At 40.7% G+C, this 19,152-nt stretch overlaps 1 protein-coding gene across 1 annotated transcript in view; it reads right to left on the reverse strand.

Annotated features, from left to right (window-relative positions):
• Positions 1–19,152, reverse strand: part of PTPRG (protein tyrosine phosphatase receptor type G) — a 394,663-nt gene that overhangs the window by 185,414 nt on the left and 190,097 nt on the right. The gene's annotated exons all lie outside the window — the stretch shown is intronic.

Raw genomic sequence — 19,152 nt, forward strand, 5'->3', positions numbered from 1 at the left:
CTGGAAGAATTAAACAGGACAATGACGTGTCAGAAATACACAGTAAATTTCTTTTGTTGCTATTCTTACATGGGTTTTCTGGTTTTGTTGAACAATTAAAATAATATGCAAAAATAAAAGGTCTGAGGCAAAGACCTTGTCATCCACACCACATACCAGCCTGAGATGTACCAGAACACCAGGGACCCTCAGCACCCCACTTAGGAGGAGCTAAAGTGAATTTCACATTTTTCTTATCACCTCCCTCTCCAACCTGTAAGTTGTATTAACAGAGACTGAGAGCTTATCTTCCTATGAATACAAACAGTGATTAAGCTCCTGAAATAACAGCGCAGATTTCTTATAAAGCACTTGTTGCTCAGAGTTCTTGAAGTGCTTTACAGCAGGAATCAGCTACATCATTCTCACGTAAGGACAGGGAAATTGATGGCTGAGAAGGGAACCATTTTTCCCAAGCTCAACTACCAAAACCAAGTTACAACCCAGAGCTGAACTCTGCTCTCCTGAGAGTCCAGATGTGACACGTGTGCCACACCTGTGAGCTACACAGCCAGCAAGTGTGCAGTAGGCAGTCAGCAGGAAATGATGCACCCATGTGCAGTTCTATCCTTGCATCTGAGAAGCCTCTGTATATTCAATTAGTGCCATCCAAACCCAACAGTTGGCAAGGCCAATTTCTTTGGCCCCTGGGTTTTAATCTGTCTAGTTGCAAAGTGCATCTGTGCTCTCTTCTCATGAGCTGGTGCAGGACACCTAATCAATACCAAGATTTTGCTATGCTCACCACACACAGATGCTGTCTGGTACCCAATGACAATAAGAAAATTTTACTTTCAAGTACAATTAGGTAAAATGGCAACATTGTTTAAAAATAATTTACATCATCTGCCCAAGTTAAAAATCAGTTTTGTTTATCTCAGGGTTCAACTTATATTGTCAGCAAGAGCTGCTTTCAGTTATTTCCCAACATACCACAACCACAGAGAATAGAATTATTAAAGCCCTACATGGGGGAAACCAAATGTCTTCCACTCAAACACAGCTATTTTTCCCCAATCAGGACGCTCTAAGTAATTGGTTTGTAGTGAGTTAATTGGAAATTCAGATTTACTTTACATATAACCTTGCACTTACCCCATGAAATTTGGGAATTTGCTTTAAATATTTAGCACTACACATAATCAAACCTGCCAGCTCTCGTTTCTTGGCTTTATTATAAACAAGGGGTGAGCTTTTCAAAAGCACTCTGCCCACAGAGGCTATCGCAGTGGTTTAAGCTGTGCATTCAAAAGAGCTGTGCACTCCAATTTTTCTTTTTTAAGTATTCTGGTGTCAATGAGGAATTTTCCCCTTTTTTTAAGTAGGCAGATTTATTTTAACAGGGACTGTAGGGTTTCTTCCATGCATCTTGCCACATTTATTTATTTATTTGTTTGTTTATTTTAAGTATAGCCAGCTCTCAACCTATTTGCAGTGAAAACTGCCTTGTCAAAATGAATAAAATAAGCCATAAGGGTAAACAAACAAACCACCATGTTGAGTTAAAACCTCAAGTGACTTAGGTACCTGAACTGACTCTTGCTGAAATGCAGTGTTTCACAGACCTTTGAAGGTTTTGTTTCATGGTAAAAAACAAGTCTGCTTTTTTTTCCTTAAATTAATTTAACTTGCTTGAATTAATTTAATAACAATAAATCTCTTTCAATAAACACAGTAGCTGCACTTGCTTGTAAATCTATAACAAAACAAAGCCTAGCAGTGTCAGCTTGCTTCACGTGACAGTATAAGTTTCCATGAATGTTTCCATACTCGTGTTGAATTATTAAAGAAAAAAAAAATCTAATGCAATGAAACTCTCTCAACAATTCAAAACCTCAACTTAGTGCTGGTGCTGTGACTCCAAGTCCTGGCATCACAAATTACAAAAAATAGTCGTAAGGCTAAGCTCCAATTCAGAGGTTCAAGACCTGCTAGTTCAAATCAGCCCAGGGTTTTATAAATGGTTAGGCTTGCCATTAATTTCTTTCACAAGTTTTTGATATGTAAATGACTACATGCAACGTGACCTGCACCATTATGGCTGAGCCTGAGGCAGATACAGGGGCACGACCCCAACATCTCCATCCCCAGCAGTGCAGAACTGGGGCTGCTCCAGCTTTAACAGTGACCACAGGGAGGGCAGAGGAAAACCTTGGAGTTTGAAACCAAACAAAATAAATTACAGCCCTTACCCAGAAGAAAAAAAAGAGAAAAAAAAAAGGAATTCAACAACCTCTAAAATGTAATCAAGAATAGTGCAGTGGGATTCATGAATTCCCAGTGGCCATCAGAAGGGTTCAGGCCCAACTGCCTGTTTTTTTCCATGGACATTCAAGTGCAGTTTCAATTAAAACTGATCTTCCACTGCAGATTTCAAATTAATTCTTCTTCCAAGTGTCTCATGCTCCAGACATCCTTGCTTTGCAAAAAAGCCCTATATCATTAGAGGAGGAAATAGAACACTTTTTCCAAGCTTGCAGATATTGATTACCTATTCCTTCCATCAAAGCTCAATTGCCATTCTGCACTGTATAAATCTCTTCAGCGTTAGACACTTTATAAAGTACTGAGAATTATATCATTAATCATTTGCAGTTACACCTGTCTTGCTTTATTGAATTCTTTGTTTTTTAGAACTTTAAATAAATGCTTTTAAATAAAAACATGACACTAAATAAAGACTCTGTTTCACTTAAACCTAGTTAAAAAAAGAAATCCTGTAATTCTGTGTGTGACATTTACCAATCTGAAACCCAGGAACTTATGGCTATTTGTATTTCATTTTTCCAACAGTAAGCATGGTGCCTTAAATCAAATAAAATTTCAAATGAATTTGAGTTGGCCTTTTAAGGCTGATAGATAATTTGGTTTTCAGAAACCAAGTTAAGAGCCCACACCTGTGCTAGTAAATAATACACATTTCCACTGAGATGGTGGGACAACCTGCAGGCAAAGGAACACATCAGACAGCCCCAACCTAGATGGAAAAGATCAGGAAAACATCAGACAGCCCCCAGCTACACGTGGGGCCTCACACACATCTCAACCCCCACTTCAGGCCAGAGATGTTATCACCCATCCTTGTGTGAAATTATCTGATGCTTCCTCGAGTCTTTTCTCATGCAAAATCATTCTGTCAATGACTGCAGTAACTTTAATAGTTTTTTAATACACTGTCTGCTCCTTAAATATAGTCCAAGATTACTTTTTTCCTTCTTTTTACTGTACAAAGCAATGAGCAGTCTTCATTAATGAAAAACCATTAAAGTAATGTATTCTGCCAAAATCTAATTAAAGCTTGTATGAAAACTTACACTTTAAAAAATCAAATATATTTGTTTTTCTCCCACAGGTTTTGTTTAAAACATCTGTTATTAAAAACATTGGCATTTCCTTGATTTGATGTAACTTTTTCATTAATGGATCAGCTACTCTGGTATAAACTGGTGAGTAACACATATAACTTTACATAGATATAGTTTAACAGAAATTAGCAAATTACGAGTAATATGATTTTCCTCATTCCTTTGTAAACAGGTAGAAATATATTTTTTAATTTTTTTTAAAATTTCATTTGTTTTCTAAACATTTTTACAAAAATGTGATTTTAAATCTCAGGCCTGACATGGAAAGAACTAGTTTAGGGGTTTTGATTTTGTAGGTTTTTTATTATTTGTTTGTCCTTTTTTTTTTTTGGTCAGATAATTACCTCTGAGAAATCTTTGTCTGTACTCAGTGCCTCTGGTTTTCATCTTTGAATGGAAATGGTAATAATGATTGCAAAGCAATCAAATCCCCTCATTTCTGCAATTAGCTCAGTCATTTCATGGGGAATTCCTATCCCATCATCTTAATATGGGAGAAAATTCCTTGTTTACCATAGGGCAAAATCCAACCAGTTATTAGGGACTGATGGAATGAATCAGTATTTCCTCTTCAAACAAAACCAGAGGTCCCAGCCTTTGCTTGCACAGCTCTGGAGGGGCAGCCTGCAGACTTCACGGACCAGAGCAGGTAAGAACCTCTGTAAGTTTTACAGGCTCTGGATTAATGGAGATGCTTCCCTTTCCCTGCACTGGCAGCTACGACCTGCCCAACCATTCCTGCATTTAGCTGAGCCACATCACAGATCTGAATCTCTGTTCTACTTGAATTGCTCCCTCACGAGCCAAATCTCAAGAAACACTGGAATGTCACCACCAGTAAACCAAATCAGTTCCTTTCTTCCACACAGAGAAAGAACAAGCAAGAGGTGCCCTTGCTCAGCTACAAAGTAATGAACTTCAATAGCAGGCTGGATTTTCAAACAGGAAAAAATTGTTTTAAACAAACAACTATCAGTGAAATTCACTACAGGAATGAAGCATTTTAAGTTCCTTCAGAAATCTCAGTCCCGGGGCTCTTCTCTGTTATCTGGGACCAAAACCCCTGAAATTGTTATTCGATGCCAGATCTCTTTATCACCATTTGCCATTTAAAGGAGCTGCATCAGGAGGTCCAGGAAGGCACCAGAGAAGGTGCTTAAGCCACGTAAATAGTGACAGGAGGCAGTGCATGTACTGCAGATCCAGAATGGCTGAAAAATCAGCCTCCCGTTACCCTCTCCTCTCACCTCCAGTCCCCTCCTGGGAAGCAGAAATAAAGTGAAATCTGTAGGATGAAGCCTAAAGACTGCATTTAGATACAAGGCCGAAAAGAATGATTTGAATGACATATCTCTTGCTGATTGATTTAGCATGAGGCTGCAGAGCTAAAGGTATAAAAATCCCTAAAGCCTTGATAAAAATCAGTAGTATCTTTCAGAGGTCTTCCCGTTGCAGAGAAAGCAACGAGGCTGTTAAATCATTATATTAGGGGGAAAAGTTGCTGAAATTATACTGTCTTGCTCTAAAGTGATGGCATACCAAAATCAAAGGGATGGAGAAGGAGAGGCTGTAGTTAAGAGTTCACAGTGCTGCTTTGAACAAAGATTTCCTGCCCTGGGGGAAAAGGGCTTTTCATTTTATTATTCTCTGTCATCACTCTGTTTAACATGAGACACTCGTGCTTGCAGAAAATTCCAATTACTGCTTGAGAAATGAGAGCGAATACCAAGAGCACGATCCCGAAGAGCTTGCTGAGACACAAACAGGTCTGAGCAATCTGCAGGCTCAGCCAGGGAAGGTGTGCAAGGCATGGCAGAGGTGTAAACAACCAGCGACAGTTTTCTGAGAAGTCAAAATATCTGAAAGAAACTTTCCCCAAGAACAATCTCTGATAAGGCATATCTTAACCAGCACTTGTTGGAACAAACACAGAATACAGGAAGATGGAACAAAACAGGGGTTGGATTTAGATAATCTTTGAGCCAGCAGCAGCAGCAGCACAGAAACACTGATGCCACCACAGCTACAGCAAGGAGCTGTGGAAGGAAAGATGATCTTCAAAACTGATGGTGTCAGTGATCCTGTCACACTGCCAGAACGTGGCAGACGCAAAGAAAGGCTTTAAATCACGCTCCCAAATATAAACCATCCTATAATGTCTGCAGCTTTTAAACTGAAAGACAGAGTGACGTGCATGTTCTCCTTAAATTTTCATATCCACAGATGCTACAGCTATTGCTGGATTTTTAATTAAACTTCCTAACCTTCAATTACCTTTGGTGAAGTTTTTAATGTATGTTTTCAACCTTTGTATTCCTTGGTGAACTATTCTTTATTATGCAGCCACAAATGTAGTGATTTTTTTATTATATATCCCCCCCCAACTCATATACAGACTTCCTGCATCGCAATTTTGTTCCTCAAAAAAGTATGAAGCTGCCATGAATCTTGTATGGAGCTCTCACTGTACCTATCAACCTGAAAGTGGCACAAATGTATGATAAATATCCAACATTAGGAACCACCAGGACCTTAGGACTAAGATTGCAGGAAGCTCACAAAAAAGTGGAATAAGCATAATTACTAAAACAAGCTTTTTCCATAAACATTTCAAGTTTTAGCATTTGTGAGCTGAATAATTTACCACCACACAAAAGTGAAAATGGTTCTAAGTTTAGCTGTGCTGGCAAAATAGTTGGAAGCTTTTTTAGGGGTGTCTCACACAATAAACCCTAGATAGACTAGGCTAATGACTTGTTGAATTTTATAACTAGTATTTCAAAATTATTTATATTGAGTACAGAGCACAACAATATCAATTAAATTATTATGCAGAACTCACTGAGCGGGAGGATAAATTGTGGTATTGAAAGTGCCTGCTGGTGGCAAGTGACTGAGACAATGTATATCTACATCCTCTGTTTTTTATAATTTTCTATATTTTTAATAAATGTGTCTGACATCTCACACCATTCATTTCATAACTGTCAGAGGCCTTTTAAAAACTGCTCACCCTGAGCTGCATATAATAAACGAGGTGATAACTTACAATATAAGGAAAAAACAGGAGATTAATTTATATGAAGGCATCGTAAATTACCTTTCTTCTATTCCTATATAGTTCAGTAAAGCCCTGTGAAGACTAGGGACAGACATAAAAATAGATTTTTTCCTAAATATAATTTAAAAAGGTATAAATCCTAATGGAAATTACAGAATGAAGATGTATTACAAATCAATGCAGTAGCTCAGTGAGAGTACTTTGTGTTGTTGGGAGGAAGACACAGATTTCAGTAATGGGTGCATTGGACAGGTCACATCCAGGCCAAGTTTCTCTGGAGAAGGGTTTCCCTTTTCAACTATTCTTTTTTTCATTTACAAGGCAACAGCTGTATAATGATGGACCTTGACAGGAGGGGTATTTCTATTGCTGCAGTGCCCCAAGGCAGCAGAAGGAAGAGGGGCTCATTCTTACAAACCTCACCAGCAAGCAGCTGCCGCCTCAAAAAGCTTAAACTGAACAATGCAAGACAAACACAATATAAAACATCTCCAGCTTGAACAGATGCATCCCCCTGGGCTAACCTCCCCTCCTCTGGAACACCTTGCTTCATGCTTTCTTCTCCAAGGCCATCTTCCAGAGCTGGCTCTAACACACCAGAAAGGTGATCAACCTTCCCATGAGAAAGAAAAGAAACGTAATTTCTTCCAGAGAGCAAAGATAAAAGAAGAAATTAGTCTGGTGTTTCACGGAATTAAACATATGAAAAAGCATAAGCTCATACAATGTTGATGTAAACCACAGTTCCATCTGTGCTACTCTAAGGAGAAAGAATGGTGGGAACAAAGCTCTCAGAAAATAAATCTGAGCAAACAAGAGGAAGAAACTGGGCAAGAAACTTTCCCACCCAAGAGTTGTTGGATGCTGATGGAGGTTTCGGGGGCTTCAGCAAGACTTTGCTGAATGAAAAGGAAGCAAGAGAACCTGAATTTGGCTCAGTGCTAATTACAGCCACCACTGCCAGCACCCAGCCAGGCAAAGGGCAGGAAGACAAGAGGCCAGCTTGCCACTCTGTGATCTCAGCACCCCACTGCAGGTGAAATCCCCACAGGATCTGCAGTCGAAATTGGGGAGCAGCCTGGGAGCATTTGCTGAGCTGAAACTGTGGGAGACACACCTCAGGCTGCTGGAGCAGTGAGGCAGGAAGAAAATGTGCAAGAACAGAGATGATGGGCTCAGGAACCCTTGTGTGGTTTTTGAACCAGAGATCATGGGTTGTTCGAGGGCTTGACTGAGACCCTGCTGAAGCATCAATGCTCCCGTGCTGCTGGACCTGCCCAGGAGCTCAGACACTGACACTGAATGACAGTGACAGTAAGAAGCCATGACATTTACGTCAGGAAATCTCAAATTCCCATCTTGCTTCTCTGTTTCCTTCCCACCACCAGGAGCTACATGCTCCATTTCACTCCCTTCCTTTGTAAAGGGAATTATTATTCACCTGTCTCATCAGAGCAGCTGCAAGGACTGCTCAGAACTTGAAGACAGCTATGGAGATAAAAAGCTGTGCAAAATTGAACTGTCCCACTACAGATCTTTGTGCCAGGGTACCTGCAAACACATTTAGAAAAAACCCAGTTCCAGTTATTTCTCAAAGCACCACAGACTTGAGTCCTGTTACTTCTCACATGTACCTTTAATAGGCTTGATCTCACCAAAGAAACTGCTAACGTAAATGATGCATCACTGTAACTTAATTACCTCCAATTTGGGTGGGTACAGGAACAGAAAGTACCTTTTCTTGATTCCCATCTGTTCCTCGTAACTAACCAAAGAAATCCTCCCCAGAGCTCTGTCTCTGAAAGCCAGCATGGAAAAAAAAAAGAAAAGGAGGAGGAAAGACAGGAAAAAGCTGTACATTTTTATTGAATTTTTCCAGGATGCAAGTTAATAAAAGACCCACAGAGAGCACAGAGCAATATAGAAATGGAATAAAGGGAGGGAGGGCTGATATCAATAAAGCCTATCTAGAGGCACTGCTGAAAGTACTCATCATTTCAAAGGAAACCTACTACAGAAATAATTTTCACTTGTTGCTTTGGCTCAGGTTTACAAAAAACACAAGTGTCCTAAGCAGAGGGTGGGTTTTAAAAATAAAGCCAGGAAGATAAAATTATCTGTTGTTGAAACATGTCACCCTCAGCTCTTCAAAACCACTTGTTGATCCTACCCTGACCAGAGACAGCCTCCAGATTAGGACTTCACAGTTTAATCACATCACAGAAAACACTTGAGTCCCCCAATTCACTCATCAAATCTCGACAAATACTGGCTTTGCCATGATATTTCCTTTTTAGGTGAAAATCAACTTTTGCCCAGCTAAGTTCTTAATGGCATCTCTGTTCCAACAGCCTTCTCAATCCAGCTGTCCCTTTCACTAATATTCACCAGTAAAATAGCTCCCAGGAGAGTTGCTGGGAGATTGCTAGCTTTTACTTAATGACACATCATGAACCCTGCCCTCAACTCCTATTAACATTCAGTCTATGTTTCTACCATTAATTTAAGAGGAATGAACAGGAAGACAATAAGCAGCCGTAGCGTCCAGCCTGAGGTACTCCCTCAGAAGGCACTGCTCCTGTGGCTGACAGAGAACATTTACAACCCGTTTTCTCATTTTTGTTCTGTATCTGTCATTTCCAGTATGTTACATTACATGGCTTAAACTGTTCCAAACCAGCTTTGGTTAGTCCAGAGTTAGGAAAAAATGAGTAAACAAACCTACCAAAAAAACCAACCAACCAACCAACCAAAAAAACCAAACCAAGCAAAGACAAAAAAACCCCAACAAATCAAAGTAATGAAAGGGACCTAATGTTCCTAATGTGGATTTTATTCACTTTTATTTGCACTCCTTCTCTCCAGATGAGTTTTAGGTGATAACCTGTCAGTGCTGGAGGAGGTCACTGGCAGCAGCCCCTCTCCTGCCCCAGACCCCTTCCCTGCTGCCAGCACTACCCTTGGGCAGGGAAACGCACACAAACACCTGAGCAGCTGCTCTGGGGGAAAACAGCTGCTGCAGAGAGCTGGCAGCGAAGAACTGCTGTGATGGATGGAGTCAGGGTGAGCGCTGCAGGAGATTCACTCCCACAGGACCTGTGGTGCACACTCAAACATCAAGTTAAATATAAAATAACCCAAAAGATACCCTAGCTGGGATAGAAGTCCTTTCCTCCAGCACCGCATGAACCCTTCACTTAGGGACACTCACCCCAGAGTGCAGCTCTGTTGGTTTGGGATGCAGCTGCTCCCAGGATGAATTTTCCCCAGGGCAATGTAAGGGCACCACCTGCTCCTCCACCCCACTGGCTGCAGCTCCCACGGGAGCATCTTCACCTGCAGCTCCCACGGGAGCATCTTCACCTGCAGCTCCCACGGGAGCATCTTCACCTGCAGCCACCGAGGGTGCCTGGCGGGTGTTGCCAGCCCGGCTCTGAACGCGCCTCCCCGTGCCCTGCAGCCACTGCAGTGTTCGGGCAGCCCACGGTGATTCCATAAAATGGAATCTGAGTGCATCACTCCACTGTGAAATCTGTAAGATAGCGGATTTGGATGGTGTCTGCAGAGCACATCAGAGGATCATCAGCGTCATCATGTCTTTTCGAGACAGCCATAATTATTATTCAGACTGTTACTTTATCTCACCGGTGCTTTTGAAAAACTATTCAATATTAGCAAACTCTCACTAAAAACAATGTTTTGGTTGAGGGACTAATCTTCCTATCAGTACACAGCCATACCTGGGCTTATCTACACTACCAATTCCCTGCTGATTGAGTGGATTCATTAACAACACAATCTCTGGTGACTGAAATGAAGTCTCATTCTTCGTATCACCGGTGCCTTGCTGTTTGCTTTTCCTTCACAGTATGCACACAAGTAATTAACTTACTATGCTCTGCTAGCTCCTGACACATTACTTGGCATAGAAAAATTCACCAGCAGGTAGTTAAGCATGCAAAATATTTTCAGTCAAATGAACTTCATAACAAAGCTCTAGTTGGGAAAAACGCGGCTCTTTCCGATACAATGCTAACAGACAGCACACTGCCCATCCCAGCAGGAGCTTTCTGAGAGGTAACAAAAAAATGGATCATTTTTACCAATTTTGCTCCACACCCAGGAAATTTCTTTAGGGGGGAAACCTGGTAAGCAGGTAAGTGAGTAGATGCTCACTGAAAGGACAAGCTCGGAGATCAACCTGCTTGACCCTTGTGGAAGCCTGATGTAACAAGGACAGGCACAGGATTGACACAATATGAAAGAAAATGGGGCAAAAAACCAAACAATGCAAATACAAATAGGAGATTCAATTCAATGCAGCATGGCTGAGATTACAGGTGCCTGGAAGTGTGGAAAAACAGCACATTTCAACTTTTACAGCAAATTTAAAAAAAGGTAAATTGCTATTGAAAGCATGAATGCTTTTAAGCCTAGAGAAATGGCAGAGAAAACTCCCTAAATAAAAAAAAAAGATTTATTGTATGCTTCACCTGAAGAGTCCACTGAGGAACATGACTTGAAATATTTAAGTCGTCTCAGTAACATCAGGAAGTAAAACTGGAATAAAGTTACTGCTGTATTTAGGGTGAAGGTACAAAGAGATGGTGACTTAGGAGGAAGCAGTGTGGGGATGTAGCCTGACCCCAGTGCAGACTGGTGACATTGGTGTGACAAGACTGAGTTTGGTAACACCAGGACTTTCCCTTGAGAATATAAAGATGCTGCAGCCTTGTGGGGCTCTTCTCCGATTTGAACATACCCTAAACTATCATTTTCATCACCACAGTATTTTTCTAGTGCCAGAGGCTGGGAAGCATGAGATCCTCACACCATGCTGCTGCAGTCCAGCCAGTGCTGAGCAAAACATCACTTGCTCTACACTCTCCTGGTCCTTCCTTTAAGCCAATAGTAGCTGAAACTCGAAAATATATGCAAAAAATACTTGACAAAAACCCAGAAACTTGGTTGTATAAAGACCCAGTCACAGTATTTTTCATTCCAGCTTTGACCTTTCAGAAATTCAATGACTGTATTGACCTAAAACACTGGAAATTGTTATCTTGAAGTTTCCTTCAACATAAGGAAAAAAATATCTTAAAAATCCTTCTGAAGTCCTGGAAAATGAAACTGTTCTTTTCCTCAGTTTTTTCCAGAAGATATTTGTTTCTTTCCCCTTCACATGCCACAAGGCATGTACCTTTGCCAAACTCAGACTGTGTTTCAACTCACTGGGTCACAAAAGTTAGTTCCTCATGTTCCATCACAGCAATTTTTGCTTGGGACAAAAGAAATAGATCTGCAGAGGACAGAATTCACTGTGATTTGTGTATATCATTTTCCTCTGTTCTCGCACTGCTTTCAACTCGGCTCATTTAAATATAGCTCCTGTCATACCCATCATTTTCAGTTCACCTGTTATGCAAAACCACACATTCCAACAGAGCAGCCTGCACTGCACAGTTTGCACAGATTCTCTACTCCAGGCCTGAAATCCTTATTCATTTACAAACTAGATGTGCCTTGAACAGTAGTTCCAGTTGCTTAACTGGCATATTAATGCACAGAATAGAAAGCAGATTTTGTTTTTTCTGATTTTCATCAAAAATAAATTATCTCACTTAACCCCTGGCATCCTTGTTAGCTATACAGGTCTGTAAACAGTTCACTTAATCAAGGAAACCCGTGTTCTATTTCCAAGACTGCTGAAGCTTGCTCTGTTCCAGGGGAAGGAGTCTCAGGTTTTGTGTGGTTTTCCACTCTTACAGTATCAGTAAAAACTAACAGGTTTTCATGCCAGAAGAAACAGTTGGATAACACATACTGACATGACAAGTGTGAGTCACTACACTTCATAACGACACCTCCCAGAACCTTAAAAACAGTTTTCACCTTGTTCACAGAGGTATTGAGTACTGAAGAACTCAAATCTTGAGTAGTCATTGTGTGTGGCCTTTTGGTTTTGTTTTTTAAAGGTTGTTCCCGTGTTTAATTGCTCTCCAAGTTTCGATCTGCAGCTTTCTTCTTACACCGGCTCTCCAGGAGTCCAGCCCAGCCCTTATCTGCCTTCCAGTGGCAGACTGCAGGTGGTGTTCAGGACACAGCATCTCCCCTTGCTGGGGACTTCTCAATGCAGACACTTGCAGAAGGTCTTCACCAATAAAGGCAGTCATGCTGGAAAATTCTTCTTCAGAGGGAAGCTCACACACTGCCCAGAACTGTCCTTCAGAGAAGTCAGCCAGGCTGGAGATTCAATGAAAACGCTGAACAGACCCAAACAGAGCCCTCCACTGCCATAATTAGAGGATATTTCTTGGATCAGAGATGTGCACAGGAATCCTGTCTCTCCTAAATCACAAATACCCTGCAAAAGCCTAGATTCCTTCTTTCAGCTCTAACAGAATCTGTCAATAGACTTGGAGCATGAAAAAAGCAAAGGAGGGTGGGGAAACAGATCAACAGATCCAGCCTAAGTACCACACACAAATATTCAAAAAAGTTTTCTTCCTTCAGGTCAACCCTTATTAGTTTCATCTACAAAAATCCAGATGCTGACTAGCTCACTGTGGGGACAAGATCAATTCCAACTATGCTGAAAAATGCACTGTTGCACTTGTTTGTATTCCTGTGGTATCCATGACCTTACACTGAATCCAGGAGGAGCCTTTTGAGGAGCAGACAGACTTTCTGGTTTTATTTTGCTCAAAGTAAAATACAAAATAGATTTCAATCCATGACTGGAATTTCTTTCCAGTACAAATGTATAGGACTAAGTTAGGAGTATTCAAAGTATTTTAAGGCAATTGCAGAAGCGGTATTTGGCATCAAGGACCACAATATATAATTAAACACAACCTTCCTGATTACAGAGGATGTCTTAAGCAATTTAATGACATTATTAAGGCCACAGTTGGTGGACTCAAGAGACTGAAGCCTTGGTCTCATGAGAATGAATTATGTCCAGAATTTTAAACTAGAAACTTTCCAGGCTCTGTGGTTTCAGAGGAAAATCTTGAAACACACACACACACACACACAAAAAAGGTCAAGAACCCAGACAGTGAATGAGAACCTGAAAATTACTATCTCTTTTCAATCTCTCCTGATTTGTTTTGGTCAGTCTTACTACCTTTGAGCAACTGATCATGGCAGTACTCCGGAGTACCTGACTTTATTGACAAATACAAAGAAGAATCTGATCCAGGGGAAATAACAAAAGAAACCAAACCCATCCATACAGGAGTTGGGCTAATACACCTGGATCCACTCAGGTGTCCAAGGGCCAAACACGTTTCAGGGCTTAGCTTGGAGCCACTTCCATTATCTTTGTAAGCAAATTAAAATCCATGGATTGCTCTTGATCTCACAATGGGGGTGACACCTATAAACTTCATACTATCTAACAGTAAAAAAGGTGGTGAGGTTTTTTTCCTCTGGTAAAATAGGATTTATTTGTATCTTCTCCAGGTCTTTTTCAATAGCTGCTTTAAAAGCACGTACACCACTCTTTGTTTCTTCCTCAGCTGTGATGTCCTGTACGAGTCCTTGCTCTCAGAAACACAACCTGGTGCACACCTTGGGGAGGAGATGATTTTCTAAGAGAGAGAAGCTCATGCAAATAGTTAAACTTTGTGAGAGTGCTTGCACCAACGCTTTTATTAACTATCAGTGACTGATACCAGCTGTCTTTTACTTCTGGTCTCACAGGTTTTCACAGCAGCAAAAAAAGCAAGCAGGGTTTATTCTGAAGTAAATTCTGGATGCAACCACTTATAACTCCACTAACACAGAGAAGCTAGTAAATCAGTAGTAGAAGTTTATTAATTTAAGAGTTATTGAGACACATCTTATTGATCTTTACTCACACTCAGCCTCCAGAGTTTACCTCACAGCTCCAGTTTATGCCTCGATTAAGTGGTTCAGAGAAGCCTTGCATTTTATGGCACGCATATCATGTAGCATAATGCTCCTGGTATGATGCCTTGCAAACTAAGCAGTGGATTTATTGCCCTAGAATAGACTTCAGTTTTACTCACCCCAGGCAGCCAGCACAAACACTCCTGAGTACAGCTCGCAGCTTGGATGGGAGATGCTCAGAGCTAGCCCAGCCAACAGTGGTCTAACCCAGCTTTAGCTCACTTGTGTAGCCACACAATATCAGCTAACTAGACATTAGTTTCCATTTTCAGCATTCACATGTTTTTGTGAACATTTCTTTTTATAGGCTCTGATTCAGCAGAGTACTTAAGCACATGCTTTACTTTAAATAGCTGAATAATCCAATGTCTTTTCAGCAAATGTTTAACTTTATTGTGTGAATAGTTCCAGTTCAAGGGCTCCTCATAGCCTGGACACTGAGCACTCACTTGTGTGCTCTATCCATTGGACAGATATATTATAATTCATGGGCTTCACATGATGTATTTACTAAAGTGCTTTGCTAAATAAGGTCCTAAAGCAAACATGCCACGGCTAGAGTTTATCTAATAATGCTTCTACAAATTCAGTTCTAAACTGTTGAGAATTTTTAAAAAGAAAACTTAGGTAACTATAGGATTTACTTCAATTTCTCTCATATCTCTATCTTGATTTAGCCCTGACTATGATTGTGGTAACATGGCTCAACAAAGCATTAGGATTTTTTCTCAACCGATATGAGAAGATTTGTTTGCTTCTAAAACAAAAACAAACAAACCTAAAAAAGGAAGAAGATGTGTTAAAACTACCACTGCAGGGGATTTTCCTCTTAGCCCATATGTCACACAGAGCCATGGTCCTGCACAGGGGCTGTAGCAACACACTGGGAAGAAAAAGAGATCACCCTGGATGGAGAACTGGTCTCTCTGTTTGGAGCATTCCCAATCCTTCTATGCAATTCATCTCCAAAAGATGATATTCAATTACAAAAATATGACCAAAGTGTTCTGGGGGCTCTTTTTATGTGACTTTTTTCCCCCCCAGCCAGCAATACCTGGAACAGATATTCAAGTTCCTCTCCCATAATCACTGCTGCCTTGTTAAACAGAAGCTGATGAATTTTCCTCTCATTAGAAGACTCCAGCAGCTGTGACTTAAAAACACCAAGTACTGTGAGGCCAACAATAAAACTCCCAACCTGGCAGTGCTGCCTCACCCCTCTGGGACATTTCTATTCCAAGCTGCTCCCCACTGAACCACACAGTGCAGGGCTCCTTTATACTTTGGCAGCTACTGCTTAGGTATTTCAAAATATGGTAGTTTCAATTCTTAGAAAACAGAATGCAAAACCTACCAAAAGCCTCAAATCTCAACATTTGTTAGATTAAAAGGCAATGAAATTCACACTTTACAGGCATCTGCCCTCAGAGCAGGACATCTCCCTTGCCTGGCATTAAGTCATTATTATCACAGATGGAAGTCCCAGCTCCAACCCTGCAGGTAAAGCAAGTTTATGTTCTAAGGTGGCCAGAGAAGACAAATTGAAGAGGGTGAAAAATGTAAACAGAACCAGCTGCACCTGAGAACAGAAAGAAACTAAAATTGCCTTAAAAGATAAAAGGATTAATCTCTTCTGACCAGTAGCTGTAAAACGTGTAATGAATTTAGACACTTCTTTTCCAAAGGAAGAAAGCTATTTGATGAGATAAGTATTATTAAGATAGAGCATAATAACTGTAGTGTAGAAAACTGCTCATTAGTTGGGGCTTAATTGCTCTTACAGTTAGTGAAGAAGCAGTAATTACTATACCCAAAAAAGATCTGTATTTCGAGATTACTTGCTTTTATGCATGGAAGAAAAATACTACCTTGATATTAAACAAAAATTTAGCCAGAACATATCCAGTGTCACCCCACTGGAACTGAACACTGGCAACTGTATAACTCTGTGAAAGTAAAAAGGAACTATGGATTATAGTGAGGAATGCAATTGTACATTATTCTGAAGCAGGACTTCGATATTATAGTTATTTATTCACTGTGGTCCCACTGTTTGCCTGTTTTGTTTATAAATATTTACCAAGTACTATCTTCATAAAATAATTGCTATTCAATTTGCACAGTGAAGACATTAGAAATCTGGCTGTGTGTTTTTCCATTCTAATCTGTATGACAATATATTAATTCAGTTTTTAACACGTGAGTCCTTACAGCTGAACGTCCTGAGCTTTCTTTGCCAGGTTAACACATGCAAACATTTACAGAGAAGCAGAATCTCTGCTCCTGGGGCTGCCCGTCCGACACAGACCCCGCAGGGATTCCCAGTGCCTGTAGGACTTCCAGGACATTTTGGTGACAGTAGAGAGGATTACCAGAGGCTGCAACATTTTCAGCCCTCAGAAGCAGTCAGCACTTCTTCATGGGGATATTTAAAGAGTCTCTTAAAAGGTAGAATTGATACACAAATTAAAATCTGAATGAAAGCGCCGAGCTAGGAAAGGCTTCACCCCGAAATGCTGCCATGAGAAGTTCCGCCAAAGTTCAGGATGAAGGGTCCATGTTCCCAGGGATCTTTTGCCAGATTCACGTGGCACAACACATCTTGGAGTGGTGAACAGCCTCATGTCCTGGAGTCTGCAGGGCACAGGTCAGGCCCAGGTCAGTTCTGCCTCGCAGACTTCCAAGGATGTGGGCAATCACTGCAGCCTCATCTCAGAGCCAAGGGCGTCCTTCCCCAACGTCACAAGGACAGAAACCTCTAACAGAGTGTCCCAACCACTGCTGTCCCAAACAGCACCCAGGCTCACTAGTGCTGAAAAAGATAAATGGAAAATTTCTTTGGATTTATCATCAGCATCTGGCTGGGATCTGCAGCACCCACAATTGGTGATATCACCTCATTCTCTCATAGATCATGGCTGTAAAACAAATAATGGCAGCACAGCCAAGGCTAGAAACAATAAAAGACTTTCAGGCCGGTTTTTATTTAATTTGATTGTATTTCGAGCTAATGATACCCCTTTAACTATGGGAAACATGCTGCAGCTGTTCTCCAGAGCCTCTATGGGCTTGCAATTTCCTTCCATGTGCAATTCCAGATGTTAACAGGGACCCTGGAAGGCCCCTATGACCCAGGTTTCTTGTTCCTGCTCCCTCAACAGCTCCAGGGAAGCCTCCAACAGCAGTGAGAGCTGCATCCAGCCCCAAGCACCACACAAAAAGATTTTAATGAGATTTCAGCACAGAGGGTCTTTTGCAAATCCTGGCTTTGTGTGAGCAGGTGAGATCCACAGCATCCTGCCATTCTGAGCCCAAGGGATCAGGAAGGGTCTCCTAAGTGCTGGAGCACCAAGCCCAGATCTGCAGCACTTTTGTTTTTCTTCAGCATCTGTAACCAGAGTAACCTCACAGGAATGGCCCAAGGCTCTGTCCTACATGGAAATATATAAATATGTTTTTGAAACTCTGAAACTCATCTGAACTAGATCTCTCTGAGCAGTTTTTGGGAACTGACACCACACAAGTAGCTGGCTTTTCTGCTTTATAAGCCTCACATATATTTTTATCAATTAAAAACAATTGTCAAGAAAAATGAAATGTTGGAGTTTTCCTCTGTGATGATATATGAAAAGGCATACACATATAAACACATATAAACACCTTAAACATCATTAAAATATTAAAACATTAAAATATTTGATGTAGATTTTGAAATCCCTTCAATGAAAAAACTCCAAACCTCTGATGTACAAAACGATGAATTTTAAATCCTGGAAGATCATTCTGTGATAATTACTAATCCCTTTCTATCACCCAGATAAACTTAAGGGAAAAATATTCCAAAGGAAGAGATAAATGTAGGGTAATGTGCTATTCTGCTTTTACAAACTAGGAAGCTTTTCTAGCTCGATTCAGCATCTAAACTTGCACAGAAGTAAATTGCAGTCCAAATAGATTGTATCACTTTCAACTTCATATTGCTTGCATTAATCACCCTTATTCCTTTATATTTATGGAGGGTTTTTTTCTTTACAGGATTAACATAAATAGCGTAGCAGATCAAATATTATTCCACATTTAAATAAAATCTGTTCATCATTATGGTCATTAGGTAATGGTTTTACCTACCTTTGGGACCATAGTAAACATTAAAATTCAATTTATTTAACATTTACTGCTCATAAAGAAAAAAAAAAAGAGCATCATTTCCTTGCAACAATAGCAAACTCTTGGGGTCAGAAAACTCTTGAGAACCAAGGTTTAAAAAAAAACCCAAACAAACAAAACCCACCACAGTTTGAAGACTAATGAGGAACTGAAGAAAGGACGTAAACACACACAGGATCTCCTTTAAGGGCTGTGTGCCTAATCCTGCAGCTTCTAATCTTCCTGCTGCTGCAAAGGCTCTGAGGTGGAGCTGTACACTGCAAACACCTCCCAAGGTGGCTGCACAGCCCAGGAATTGCAGATTTAACCTGACAGATAATTGCTTTGCTTTTCCTAGATACATTCATGGACTCCTTATGCAAACGCCTCCATCCCCAAGGGTGACAGCCCCATCCCTGGGCAGGGGACTGAGGTGTGAGGGCAGACCTCAGCACACACCACTGTCCTAGGGACAGCCAGCACTCTGGAACAGCTGGGTGAAAACCTTTGTTTTCCCAGTGATATATCTGCATCATTAATCAAGTTCTGATAAATGCGTTCTTTTACCTAAATTGATTTTCTTTTCAAAGCTCCCTTTGTCAGCTGATTTGCTAAGTGCTAGAG

This window comes from Prinia subflava, chromosome 14 (genome assembly GCF_021018805.1).
Source record: "Prinia subflava isolate CZ2003 ecotype Zambia chromosome 14, Cam_Psub_1.2, whole genome shotgun sequence".
Lineage (NCBI taxonomy): Eukaryota > Metazoa > Chordata > Aves > Passeriformes > Cisticolidae > Prinia > Prinia subflava.